Here is a 13,137-nt window from a genome sequence, read left to right on the forward strand (position 1 = left end):
AAAGGGACAAAAATATCAAAGAAAAAATACACAAAAATACAGCCTTGATGCTAGAAAGGTCTAAGGAATGGTGTGAAAAAAGTCTTTAACTGTTACAGTCTTTGGTAGAGTTAGAGAAAAGAACAAAAACTTGGTTCTTAGACTAAATATGATTAGAGAGAGAAGGGAGCTCAAACACACACACGCAAAATTCTAGGGAGGGGAAACTGATTCAATAAGGAAGAGGAAATCTTCATAATTCTATACAGAATTTAATTATTTAATGCAGCAGTTAAATATTTTCCCTACTTCCTTTCAATCCCTAAAAACGAAAGACCCAAATGCTTTTACATACTCTCCACCAAATTTTTAGGGAACAAATCACTCCCATCTTACACAAACTCTTTCAAAATAGAAAAAAGGAATTCTCTAAGGCATTCCATAAAGCTAATATAACTATGACATAAAAGACAAATTGTAGGGAAAGAATACTATAGGCCAATATCATTCATGAGTGTTGACTTAAAAATCCTAAATAAAAACTATCAAAACACAGACTGTGCTATGCAAAGAAAGTATCAGAACCAAGTTCACTCTAAGAGTGGAATACTTTCATGCTAATGTTACATACTCTTTTAAAATATAAAAAATTCTACAAACATTACAATAAAAAAAATTTAAGCACCCATGATTAGAAAATAATAATAAACTAGAAGTAGGAGGCAATCAGATGCCAAAACATACAATAAATATCATTTCTTCTTCAATTTTTTTTGAGACAGGGTCTTGCTATGTCATCTAGGCCGCTGATAAACTCACTATTATAGCTCAAGCTGGCCTTGAATGTATGGTGACCATCCTGCCTCAGCTCCCATAGTACTGAGGTTACGTGTTTGTGCCTGGTTTTTTAAAAACATTATTCTTAAACCAGGCGTGGTGTTGCATGCCTATAATCCCAGTGCTGGGAAGGCTGAGACAGGAAGATCACTATGAGTCTGAGCTGCGTAGCAAGACCCTGTACTAAATAAATAAATAGGGGGCCAGGCTGATAGCTCAGGGAACTAAAGTACTACTTAGGCAGAACACAGTGGCCCAGGTTTGATACCCAGCATGCAGTGCTGGCCCGCCCCTGGGGTGTGCTGAGATGGTGATTGAGACTGGGTGTGGTGGCGCACACCTGTAATCTCAGCACTTGGGAGGTTGAAAACAGGAGAATCACTACAAGTGTGATCTATGCAGTGAGACCCTGTAGGCCTGTCCTAAATATAGGGGCAAAAATCAGTAAATGAATGAGTAAATAAATAAACCAATAATTTTAAAAACCATATTCTTAATATTAGAGTCATTCTCTTTAAAAGAGAAAACAAGGGTCTACTACTACTACTATTGCCACTACTATCTACTACTTCAAAGTTGGGTAGTATTCAAATAAGGCACTTTTTATAAAAAAGATTCAAGTATTTTAAGATTTCTACTGTGGCTAGTTCATTGACTTTGTTTATAGTTCACCATTAAATTACCCAATTCCTCTAACTTTCCAAGTGTACTTTGTCAGTGCTATAGATATTGTCTCATTTAGGGCCGGCCAAATAGCTCAGCGGATTAAAGCACTTGCAAGCAGTGCAGGGGCTGGGGGTTCATCCCTAGGCCTGCCCCCAGGGCGCACTGAGACAGCAACTGAGACTGGGTCCCGTGGTGATGCACCTATAATCCCAGCATTTGGGAGGCTGTAAACAGGAGAATCACTATGAATCTGATCTAGTAGTGAGACCAAAAATCCTTAAATTTTTATTTTGTGAAAAATGTAAAACAATTTCTTAAATAATAAGAAAATAACAGTTAATACACTGGATCATTATTGCCAAAGTATTTAATCAATTGAATATAAGGCAGACAAAATTCACTCTTAAAAGAAGAAACAGATAATAGCACAAAACTTTATTTTCAATGAACTAAGAGAACACAGTAGTCATTTAAAAATTCTTTATCTGATGGTGTGCCCTTTCTCATTCGCATTTTTTATCTTTTGTTCCTTTAAACCTTCTATAGAATTTCAACGATTGTACCGATGTTTATTCATTTCTATTGTTTATCTTTACTAATTATTGCCTTATTTTCCATTAAATCTTTATTAAAGTGAATATTCAATTATTTTCTTACTTTAACATATTCACTTATTAGTTATCTAATATAAATACTAAGGATATTAATTTCTGAGTACAGCCTTATTTAACAATGTTCAACAGACTTTGGTATCTAGTGTTTTATTCCCAGACAATTCATAATTTAAATCTTTTTTTTTCTTTTTTTCTTTTTTTTTTCTTTTCAAAGTTTTATTGATAAACATATAGCAATGAGACAGTTTCAAATCAAATCGAAAGTACAGTTTCCATAATTTAAATCTTGATATCCTCTTTCATCTAGGGGACACGTCAAAGAACATTCTCCATTGTTAAGGCTAACAAGGCTTTTTAAATATCTTTTTATTGCCATTCTAATATACTGTTTATTAGATTTTAAATGGAGACTTGCTCATAAAACTGCAAGTACTGAATTTAGATTGTTTTGAGTTTTTTAAGGTTTGCCTTGTAGTCAAGAATAAGACTAATTACAGCTGGGCATGGTGGTACACACCTGTAATTCCAGCACTCTTGGGAGGCTGAGGCAGTAGGATCTCTGTAAATTTGAGGCCAGCCTGGGTGATATAGTGAGTTCTGGGCTGGCCTGAAACTACATAGTGAGACCTTGCATGAAAAAAACAAAGAACAAAATAAAAATAACAAGAGCACAACTAATTTTCATAAATTTCAATTTGAAATTTTAAAAAGTACACAAATTCTCAGTTCTACATCTGTTGGCAATAGTATATATTGGTGGCCTGAACCACCAGTGCTACACATGACTTTTTCATGTGTGACTATATACCACAGTACACTTCCACCACCAATAGTACAAGTCACCTGAATAGACAGCTATTATATATATACAGCTGGTGGTTCAATGTGTTAAAGAAAATGGGGCTTCACAATGGTAAAAACCATTCCTAAGAACAAAGATCAAGAGGCTAAGACGATCCAAACACACATTTGTATCAAATGCTCAGGTTCTTACAGACTATAATACTATCTTCTGTCTGGCTTTTATAATCTGTTATGTCTGATACTAGTAGTCTCTCTTCCAAACTTATTTTCTGATAGGCCCCAATGTAACTCTTCTCTTTAAGACTCTTCTCACTATCCTCTGCAAAGTATTTCACATTTCTGTTTGCATTTTTAAATTATACTTCCTCGTGTGAATGCCACATTCTTTTTCCTCTGCCTTGTTTTTAACATATCCTCATTCTTTAAGATCCAGCTCAGTTGCCTCATACATAACCCTCCTTGTGTTTTGCAGCCAATGAGTTTTCCTGCTGACTGAACAGTAAATGCTATACCTCAAGGCCTAACCATTCTCTAATTATTCCATTTTATTTTCCAGTGTTTTATCTCCCCAGATATGACATAAACATCTTTATGAGAAGGTCTAATACATAGTTTTTGTAATTTCTAAAATGCTTACAGTGACAGTCATATAAAAGACAAATATATGCAAGAATAAACAGAAACAATGTATTAACAGTCACAGAGGGCTAGTAAGAGACAAAGAGGGCAAAAAATCAGAGAAAAAGTTAGGTGACTTTTCCACTGAAAAAGATAATGGATCCCTCTCCATACCTATCTCATTCAGCTAAATATTTGAGAACTTTTTATCCAGAAGATATCATGTCAGTGTTGTAAGGGGTGTTACAGGTTGACTCATGTTCACGAAAAGGATATGTTGAGGCACAGAAACTTGGGAATGTGACCTTATTTGGAGACAGAACTCTGCAGAAGTAATCCAGATAAGGTCCTACTGGATTACAGTGGGATCTAAATCCAGTGACTGGTCACCACAGGAGGTAGTATGAATAAACAGACACAGTAAGAATGCCATGCGACAACAGACACAGACTGGGTGAGGCAGCTGCAAGGCAACAAATGCCAACCATCATTAAAACCTAGGAAAGATACAAGGTACAGATTCTGCCCCAGGGTCATCAGAAAGAAATAACTTTGCCAATATATTGATTTCAGACTGCAATCCTCCAGAACTGTAAGAGAATACGTTTCTAATGTTTTAAATTACCAGTTTGTGAGACATTGCTACAGAGCCCTAGGAAAATATAAGGGGTAAAAGACATTGGTATTTTCATTGATCTTATGCAGTATATTTGTAGCAAAGGAGGACTCCTGTAGTAGACAGGATAGTTACACAAATACATCACAATTTTGTGTCATACCTCACATTCTCGTGGTTCACTTTAACTCTATCCATTGCTGCATCCATCAGCCCACGGCAGATGTAAACTGTTGGTACCTCAGCTGCAGTAGGTTCTTGGTCTACTTCCTGTTCCAGAGCACCTCTGATATTCCAGTGCAGTGGAGTATGGCATGTATGCTGCAGTGGGCTGTTGGTTATCACTGAAAGCTCTAAATGATTTGCCATCACTGTAGTGTAAGATCAATGAACACCTGCCAGGTCAATTGTTGACCAAATGGGAATGGGATCTAATATGCAGTTCTTTTCCTTGGTAGGAAATTCTGAGACAATTCTATGGGGTTCTCATAAAGTCATGGCAGATGAAGCCACAGCTGTCTGAAGTGATGTAAGAAAACACGCTTATACTAGCTGTGCCTCTTTCCCTGTTTCACTCTTTCCAGGCTTATACTTCCAAGTCACTTTCAACTCGAAGCTACATCTCTGAATACTTTTATCTAGTACTGGCATTGAGAGTGTGAGTACTGCTCCCACCCTAGGGTAGGTAGCCTGTCTACAACACAAAGGAGAAAGACAGGCTCCGCCCTCCATGAACGGCTGCCCCTGTGCCATGCCACTCTGCCTTGGAGCCAGCTGATGATGGACTGAAACCTCCACAAACTAAGAGCTAAATAAATCTTTCCTTCTTAAAAAAAAAAAAAAAAGCTTCATCTCAAGATTCTGCCTGGGAACTCAGGCAAACTCAGAAATTAATTAGAATTCAAGGGCAAATATGGACTGAAAAACACTGACACAAGAGTACTACAGGAGCCATGTCTTGCTGAAAAACAGAAGTGTTCAGGATGGAAATGCAATTTTAGAAGAGAACTGAGAGATGGCATGATTGTAACCAGCAAACAAGAAAATGTGAGAAGATAGTATTCCAGGAAAAGGAACAGCATATCAAGGCTCATAGATTGGAAAAACATATATTCAGGGAAACAGATGACTATCTTACCTTAGCTGAAATGCAGCATGGAGGAATGGGGAAACTAAGAATATAAATATGAACTGAAACAACATTGTGGCTAGATGACTAGACAGTACAAGGAGGCTGGAATCTGACTGGAACATTCTCAGAATAGTATTATAATAAGTGTAAATAGTACAAAGGGAAATTGAGCAAGGCATGTTGTTTGAACCGTTTTCAGTTTCTATTACAGACTATGTCAAAAGTAGCTAATACAGGGACATTAAGTGATGATAAAAATAGTAACCTAAAAATAGCTAGCAGAAAATGTATTTCAATACTATTCAATGAATACTTACCATCTTAGTGATTGTTACATATTATACTTTAAACAAATCTGGTAAATGGAAATCAGAATTTGACCCCATAAATTAATACTAAAGTACAAGTTTAAAATATTAAAAAAATACTTTATCTTAAAAAATAAAAAAACTGGGCTGGAGAGAGATGGCTCAGTGGTCTAAAGCACCTACTTGAAACAAGCTTAGCAGAGCACAGGGACCGCGGTTCAATCCTCCAGCACCACATGCCAGCCAGCCCCGCCCCCTGGTGGGCTGAGCTGGCCACACACACAATAAATAATAAATGTAATAAATAAAAAAATAAATAAATATTTAAAAAAAAAATAAAACTGTGGTGGTTGTGGAGATAGCTCAGTGGTCTGAGCATCTGTCTAGGCAAGCGCAAGGACCCAGGTTTGATCCCAGGTACCACATGCTGTGCTGGTCCTGCCTCGGGTACGCCTAGCCTGCCACCAAGACAGGTATTCCAGGAAATACCTGGTAGCACATGCCTGTAATGCCAGCACTGGGGAGGCTGAAACAGGAGGATCACCTAGAGTCCAAGCTGCATAGTGAGATCCTGTACCAAATAATTTAAAAATAAAATAAAAACCCTGTGTGCTTATACCTGTAGAATAAGAGCCCCACAAAGATGTTCATGTCCTAATCCCCCAAACCTGTGAGTGTTACATGGTTAAAGTGATTTTAAAGGTGTGATGATTAAGTAAGGATCATGAGGCAGATTTTTCTGCAGTGTGTGATCGGACCCAAAGAAATCACAAGGGTTCATATAAGGAGGCAGAGGGTCAGTCAAAGGGGGTTGATTCAGATAGACTTAGTATGCTGCTGGCCCACACGATGGAGAAAGCGATCAGGAGCCTGGACTACTCGTAGCTTCTAGAAACTGGAGAAAAGGAAGGAAATGGGTTTTTCCCTAGAGCATTTGAAGGAAACATAGTGTTACTGAGTTTTTTTTTTTTTTTTTTTTTGGTGGTACCAGGGATCAAACTCAGGACCTTGTGCTTGCCAGGTAAGCGCTTATTTTACTGAGCTATCTCCCTGGCCCAACACAGTGTTACTGATATCTTGCTTTTGGTCCGGTGAAAAACACTGTGGAGTTCTTACCTCCAGGACAGATAATAAATTTGTGTTGTTTTAAACCACAACCTTCGTGGTTAATTTGCTGTAACACATTAGGAAACAGTGCCCTAAAGCAGTGATTTCTTTCCTAGCACTAAATTTTGGTGTAATGTTCTCCTTACCTATCCAATTATGTTAAAATATATCCAAAAATTCTTTGACACTTTTCTTTTAAGAAGTGGACACCAATTAATCACTTATGTGAGCTATACTTAGTAACTTCTAAAAAAGATATGGTAGAAATGATAGTGTGCAGCTTTTGAGACCGGGCCATAAACGACTTCTCTCTGCTCTTTCTTGTTGTGTACATTATGGAAACCAGCTGCCATGTCCTGAAGACACTGAAGCAGGTTGATGGAGAGTAGCCCACGTGAGAAGAAAATGATGCTACTTGTCAAGAGCCTGTGAGAAATCAACTGCACAAGTGAACTCTCTGGGAAGCACTGCAGATCTTCTGGTTTAGCCAAGCCTTTCACATGACAGCAGTCCTGGGTGACATATTGATTTCAACTTTATGAGAGATGATCCTGAGTCAGACCACCCAACTAGGACATTCCTGATTCCTGACTCACGGAAACATTGAAATAATAAATGTTCATTGTTAAAGTCACCATACTGTTTAAACCACCAAGCTTTGATGCAATTTATTATACAGTGACAAGTAACCACTCAGTCCATAGGAGTTACATACTAAGATGCACCCACCATACCAGTGGGTGGTAAAAGGATATTGGAAAAAACCTAGCACCTTCACTAGAACAATGATAAAAACTATGGGATACAACAGAGCAGCTTTAGCATGACAAACTCAAAAGACATAAAATGAATTTTAGAAGCAGTATTGAGTTAAAATATTACTCAAGGGGCTGGTGAGATGGCTCAGTGGTCTAAAGCACCTACTTGGAACAAGCTTGGCAAAGCACAGGGACCGTGGTTCGATCCCCCAGCACCACATGCCAGCCAGCCCCGCCCCCTGGTGGGCTGAGCTACCCCCCCCACACACAATGAGTAAATAAATAAGTAAATAAAAAAAAAATAAAATATTACTCAAACTGTTATTTTTCTACCTATGTTCATAGCAGCATTATTTATCAAAAATAAAAGGTAGAGGCCAGGGAGCTAGCTCAGTAGAATAAATGCTTGCCTGGCAAGTGCAGGGTCCTGAGTTCAATCCCCAGTACTCCAAAAAATAAAAATAAATAAATACATAAATAAAAAAGGTACCAACACCCCAAGAATCCATCAGCAAAGCAATTTAATAGGAATGAATCTTGAAGATACTATGCTAAGTGAAAGAAGCTATTTACAAAGGGAATTATTACTATGTGATCCTTCTATGAATTTTCTAGAATAATCAAATTTATAGAGAAGTAGTGGTAGTAGCTAGAGGTTTAGATAAAGAGGAAATTGGAGGGCTACTGTTCTCAGAATTTCATCTTTTTGTGTGTGTGTGGCTGGCTCAGCCCATCCTGGGGGTGAGGCTGGCGCAGCATGTGGTGCTGAGATTGAACTGTGGTCCCTGTGCGCTTGCCTAAGCTTGCCTGTGCAGGTGCTTCAGACCACTGAGCTATCTCGCTGGCACTCTGAGTTTCAATTTGGGAAGATGAAACATCCTGGAGATGGACAGTGGTTTCAGCTCCACACAGTATAAATGTACTTAATGCTATAGGAATTGCAGAATGGGTATTTTTTCTTAAAAATGGTGATATGATACATTTTATGGTTTTTATATTTTACTACAATAAAAAAATTAAAACCTCAATAATGGTAGAAAATAAAAAAAATACAAAATGATGTACATAGTTCACAGGGATTTACATATTTAGGAACACACTTAGGGGCTGGGAGTGTAGCTTGATGCAATGTTAAAGTGCTTGACTAACACTGGCAAGGTACTGGGTTTGAACACAGCACAGAGAGAAAGAAAGGAAAGAAGAAAAGGAGGCAATACAAGAGGGAAAGGAGGAAAAGAAGGAAGAAAGGGAGAAAGGAAGGACATTTGAATGAATACATACTACAGAGAAACAAGAAAAGACTACGAAAAAATCAGGTAAGGCTTTCCTTGTATGTAAGGTTGATTCACAGTAACTTGAAAATTTTTTGCAGCAGTGTAGATTGAACCCAGTATCTTTGCACTGAACTACATCTGCAGACCTTTTAAAATATTTTGTTTTGAGGTAGGAGCTCACTAAATTGATAAATTTCCTAGGCTAGGCTTGAACTAGAGATCTTCCTGCCTTAGCCTTCAGAGGGTTGGTACAGATGTACCAAAACAAGAATGGGTATCTTTCCTTATGACAGTTAACACATATATTACTATTAGAACTAAGAAGCCTAGAAATCATTTAATCTAACCATATACATTCAAAACTTAGCATTTCAAAAGTGATTTATTTTTTAAAACTGATTTCATGCACATTTTATGAAAAGGCTGTGTTTTAAAAAGCAATCTACCACCTTCTAAATTGCTGTAAAAAATACTTTAGATAATACAAATCTTTAAAGATGCTAGGAGTAGCTTTATAAGCCACTTCACTTTCAAATTTCACATCATGCTATTATGACTTTCTTAGAGATTAGTTTCCATGTCTCATTTGATTCTTCAGCACCTTTCATAGGTTTGGTAGGTAATAATTCTGGCACTCTAAAGTATGTAGTGAGCATATTTCCTCAATTATTTGTCATCTTTTCTAAATCATAAGGCTCTAACTTCCCTTTTTTCTTTTCAGAGGTGCTACTGGAGTTTGAACCCAGGGCCTTTTCACTAAGCTATATTCCTAATCATTTTATTATTTTTCTTTTGAGGTATGGTCTAAGTGGCTAAAGCTGGCTATGCTGGGCTCGAACTTGTGATCCTCCTGTCTCAGTTTCCCAAGACTGAGCTACCATGACGCGCCTGTACTCTATTTTAAAGTGCTATGTACACAAGTTTTGCTTGGACTCTAATTCAAAATAAGGGCAAAGAGATGAGAATTGAAGATAACATGGAAACAAATACAAGATTAATTAAATTATATGAAATTAATAAAAGTACAAAACAAAAATGGTAAAATAAAAATCTATAACAATACAAATAAAAAACAAACAGTTTGATTCAGTCCATAAAACATACTTACGAATATTTACTTTTTGAATTTCTCAGTAGTACAATTCAGGTTAGATCAATTAACAACAAATAATTTCAAAGGGCAGGATGGCGAACAGCTCAGTCAGATATTTTATGAGAAATAAATGTACTTTTGTCCTTTATTTCTAATTTAATTCAGAGAAATATAATCTAACATTGTAGAAATGTTCATATGATTAATAAAATGATTTTTAAAAAATATGCTGCCTATTTGCTGAACTATTTGCCTACTATATGCTAAAGCATTCTTACAGTGCTTAACCCACAATCAGGAGATTTTTTTCACTTGACACATTAGTTTTCATTTCTATTATATATTACCTTGTACTTTATAATGCTAAGAGGCATTATAAAATGGTTTTATTGGATTAAAATTAAAAAGAAGACTTAAGTTCTTTACATTATTACACAATACATGACCTTGGATAAAGTCATGACATACCTGATTAAGAGTAACACTTAAAATGAAAATAATGCTACAATGAGCAGATTAAATGGTAAAATGAGAAAATTTGTGTAAAAATATAAACTCCCAAGGACTATACTAATTGGGACTTAAATAAATACTAACTATTAAATTTCATTTGGAGTTGCAATGTGACATTTAAAATTCTAACTATAGCTTTTATCTGATTTTAAAAAAGGAGATCCTAAATATTACCATGATATCTATGAAATAATTTTAAAGCAAAAATTTTAAATTCTAAAATTATTTTAATCAATGAAAATGCATGTAATATTTAACTCCAGCTTATTACCTTGAAAATATTACTGAGACAAAACTGTAAGTTCTCATAAGACTTTCTATTACACACACACCATTTAAGAGACAAGTATCCTGGAGGGCTTTACAAAGCCACTGCTATTCTGGTTTAGGGAGTGAGGAGGTGTGGCAGGCAGGCTACCACAAATAAGCACAAAGATAAGGCATTTAAAATTGTACTCAATCTGAAAATGTTTTATGTAACTACAGGAAAAAGTACAATGAAAAATACTTTCTATCAAGAGGGTATCTTATGACTGACTACTCATTCACTAAAAGCAAATACATTTAAAAGCTTTCATAGTGCTTTTATTTAAAATATTTGCCTATTTTAATGATATCTAAATGTGACCAAAAATATAAATTACTTAATATAGATTTTATATATTATATACATTTATTACCATGATATTTCATAAAGCACTTTACATTAGAAAGTGACTTGCTCTTGAATGACCTAATTGAGAGTATAAAAGCTACACTGACAAAGGAAAACATCCACTGTTTAATACATAATTTATTAAAATTTCCTATAGAGTTTATGTTAAATCAAAGATCTTGAATATCTCCTTTGTGATGATGAATCAAAGTCTCTGCTACATTTCACTGTCAAAACATTCATAGCCTAATATTTTTCTACTTTAAAAGCCAGAATAATTCTTTCTCCTAATCAGTCTGCAATTACGAACTATGGCTTCTTGTAAATTACTCTCCCCCTAGCATTTGCTGCAAGGTTCCTTATTCCTCTGCAGTTGTCTTTCCAGTCTGAGAGAGGGAGAAAAGCACTGCTGCAGTCATCTGCAAAAAGCAAGTACCACTGCGTAACTAACAAAGACACTGGTATCTTTTTGCAATCCTATTTACAGGGAGTTCATTCAGATGTACAAAAGCAGGCACCTTACTAGTGACCAATATTTCACCAGTCAACCAAGAACATCACTCAAGCTCTGCAGCACCTGCCTTTTCATTTTCATCCAGTCTCCAGTAGCCCTTTCCACTAGATTCCACATCAACTAGCAGCGGCAGCAGCTTTGTATCCCTTCTCTTCTGGCTACCATGGCACGTGTCCTTGTGGCCAGGGAGAAAAAGAAGGCTTTCAATGGGCTAGACTAGAGCTTTTGCTCTTCGCCATGAATATATGCTCCATTCTTTGTTGTCTGCTACCCGTTTCCTTAGATACTGTTATTGCACTCTAGCCTGTCAACAGGCATTATAAAAACAAAACCCCTTTCTAGCCTCAAAAACAGCTTTCTCAACAGACTCTCCTTACTCTCTACCCCTTTACCCCTTCCCCCTTCATCCTCTTCTGTCAAAACCCTTGGATCAGAAGCACAGGAAATCCATCTCCTGCTCTGCAGTGGGGGGTGGGGGAAAGGAGGGGGACGACGCCCCTGTCTCCTCTCTTGGCTTATGGCAGAGGATCCAGTGCCAAGGAAAGGTCACCGGCTTAAGACATTCCAAGGGAAAATCGTCTACTCCCTCCCCCTTGCAGCAGCAAGCCTGGCCACCACGGCTCCAGCACCTACCCCATTTCCAAGCCCGGCAGCACCTCCATTCCGTCTCCAGTGACACCCCAGCGGGCTGCGCCAATACAGCCACATGTCGGTCACGTGTGCCACAACAGAGCCAATCAGCGGCTTCCCGACGGGAAAGGGGAGCGCCCTGGTCCGCATCCAGAGGATTACACAGCTGCTTCGCGCTCTGCTTCCCAACCTGCACTCTGTAGTTGGGCAAAGGACTTGCCCTACTGTGCACTAGGTCTGGGCTTGGCCTAGCACCCGGCCTCGGACGTGTGCGCTCACAGCCCCTACCCTGACAACCCAGGAAGCTGAGGGTGCTAACAGGCAAAACAGGGTGAGGTGGGGATGTCCACGGGGCAGAAAGGTTAGCTTGAGAGGCCACACATGGGAAGGAGAATAATAAATTATATCTCATTTGCTAGGATTTACACGCTTGCAGCAAAGAAAAACACAATTCTATGAAATGTATTACAACGAATAGTTTCACATTACAAACCAGTGACTTATTAGGTAAGTAAGTTGAATTACATTTGAATTTAAAATAGTTTCCAGGAAAGCTATGATGGCAGTTCAGGATAGGGACTGAGACCAGAACCTTGGAGTTACACTGGCCTGTGTTAAATCTTTTTGCTCCTACTATATGTGTAACTTTAGCCAATTAACCTCGCAGTGTCTCAAAGTCCCCCTCTATAGGAAACAAAACAGAATAAAGAAGTTAATACATATATTTAGAGCACTCCCTGACAGGAAGTGTTTTAGCTACTATAAGTCTAAAGTCTAAATGGAGTATTTCAATATAAATTTACATTTCATTTCAATGTAACCAAAGGAAGCTTTAAATTACAAATTTTAAGAAGTCTGATTTAATTTTTGGCCTAAGGAGGTGAAAGAGGTTCCACTATCTAAATTTTAATTTAAAATTTGAAGCTGGGGAGATGGCTCAGTGGAATAAGCGCTTCCCTGGCAAGCGCAAGGGCTTGAGTTCAATCCCCGGTTCCACCAAAAAAAAAAAAAAAAAAAAA

General features: G+C 37.5%; 1 protein-coding gene across 11 annotated transcripts in view; it reads right to left on the bottom strand.

Annotated features, from left to right (window-relative positions):
• The window catches only part of Apc (APC, WNT signaling pathway regulator), a 145,053-nt gene that overhangs the window by 79,220 nt on the left and 52,696 nt on the right, over positions 1–13,137 (bottom strand). For 3 of the 11 annotated variants that reach the window (XM_023703341.1, XM_004643266.2, XM_023703334.1), the window contains exon 1: positions 12,122–12,265. The exons of the other annotated variants lie outside the window; for them this stretch is intronic. The gene's annotated coding sequence lies outside the window, so the exon portion shown is untranslated. Of the gene's footprint in view, positions 1–12,121; positions 12,266–13,137 lie in introns of those variants that run through there. 11 annotated transcript variants of the gene reach the window in all.

Source organism: Octodon degus, unplaced genomic scaffold (genome assembly GCF_000260255.1).
Source record: "Octodon degus isolate 3935 unplaced genomic scaffold, OctDeg1.0 scaffold00169, whole genome shotgun sequence".
Classification (NCBI taxonomy): Eukaryota; Metazoa; Chordata; class Mammalia; order Rodentia; family Octodontidae; genus Octodon; species Octodon degus.